This window comes from Morone saxatilis, unplaced genomic scaffold (genome assembly GCF_004916995.1).
Source record: "Morone saxatilis isolate NCDOM2014 unplaced genomic scaffold, NCSU_SB_2.0 Contig16, whole genome shotgun sequence".
In the NCBI taxonomy this organism is placed as follows: Eukaryota; Metazoa; Chordata; class Actinopteri; family Moronidae; genus Morone; species Morone saxatilis.
In genome coordinates, this window is record NW_023339718.1 from 5,692,620 (window position 1) to 5,694,275 (window position 1,656).

A 1,656-nucleotide genomic window follows, 5' to 3' on the forward strand; every position below is an offset into this window, starting at 1 on the left:
CGTAACGCGTTTCCCCCGGCGAGCCCTGTCCGTTACCTCTCACCTACCATGTTCGCCTCTGGCGCCCCTCCCCCCCGGACTTTCTGCACTGTCCTGCTGTTTGTGCCCGTTCCCGGTCCTCCCGACCTTTCGCCGTGCACCTCCGTGTTGTTTTCATCCCTCGGCGATGCTATGCGTCTGCGCTGTTCCCGCCTGCCCTTCTCACGTCAACGTCTCAGTCCTGCAGTACCCTCATATCCGCTTTTGGCTCCCGTGACACTTGTGCTCTCCTTTCATGTGCGGTTGTCGGTGTCACCGGGCCGTCTAAGTGGCGAGTTTTTGGCGCTGTCGGTTTTTTGAATGTCTTCGTCGTCAGCCTTCCTCTGTGTCATCTGCTCATTTCTGACATTTCCGTCTCTCAGCGCACGTTCACGTCGTCTTCATTCACACTTCGTTCGGCTTCACTCTGGTGCCCGCCACGCACTTCCCTTCACCACGCGGCTGTATCACGGCCCCTCCACAACTACTCCACTGTACACACGTGGCGCGCGGCCCCACAGTCCTGTTCTCTGCGTCTCGCGGCTCCCGCTGTTGCACGTTGGCCCGTTCCCGCCTTCCTGACCCCATCCCTCCCTCCGGTGTTTTGGGTTTCTAACCGCGAGGCTTCAACCCGCGGGTTACGCCGCTCCCCTGTCCCAGTCATCTTACTCGTCCGCGACTCCGTACCCTCATCAACGTACCCGTGCATCGCCGCGCTGCTGTCCATCCCCGCTCTCTCTTCCCCCCACACAAACCCAGCTAGTACCGTCGCTCTATCTTCTGTTCAACAGCTGTACTTCATCCCCCCGCTTCCTTGGGCACCCACCCACACCCCTCTTCACTGCCTGCAGCACCTCCCACACCCACCACTTCCGACGAACTACGCTAATCCGGCCCCCCCACCAGTCACTTGTTAGGATCCCTCCGGCTTGGTGTCACGGCATACCTTTGTGTGATATCTAGGGATATGACATTGAAAAAGCCGGCTAATATACTCCTTTATTTCATGTTCTCTTGCACACATTAACAAACATTTAACAACATTTAACAAACATTGGCAAACCTTGCATTTAACAAACAAAATAACTACGTTAGCATCACTGAGGCTCCTGCAGCTAACAACCGTTAGCATGTGCTAGCGTTACACAAACAATGAAAAACAAAGCATAAATTCTTAGTTACTTCCTCTGCCGTCTCTCCACGGACAGTTGGTACAATCCCTCTTTCAGGAACAGTCTTTTAGTCAGTCCAGTGTTGTACTGACCGAGGTTGTGAAAACAGTCCGACACGAAGGTTCACACACGTTCAGGTTTTTCCGACTCTAGCCGGACATTGCCGTCAAAAATAAAAATAAATCCACTGTGCTCATACATATGTAGAGATTTGTGTTGGGCTGTGCAGCCAATGACTGAACAGTTTACCTTAGCCTTTGCCCAGACATAAGGCTGGCAGGCCTCGTTCTCTTGATGCTCGCTCTTTTATAGGGACAATGGCGGAGCTCCGCTAGACAACAAGGAAGTAAAATGCGGAGGGTGGCAACATTCGCGGTGAAAGGTCGCAATCAGGAACTGTGACGTCACACGCCCTGCGAAGTCTACATTGAGTGCTTTATCTCCTGTATTTTGACTGAGGCAGCCC

At 53.6% G+C, this 1,656-nt stretch overlaps 1 pseudogene; it reads left to right on the forward strand.

Annotated features, from left to right (window-relative positions):
• The window catches only part of LOC118325490, a 12,072-nt pseudogene that overhangs the window by 2,132 nt on the left and 8,284 nt on the right, over positions 1–1,656 (forward strand).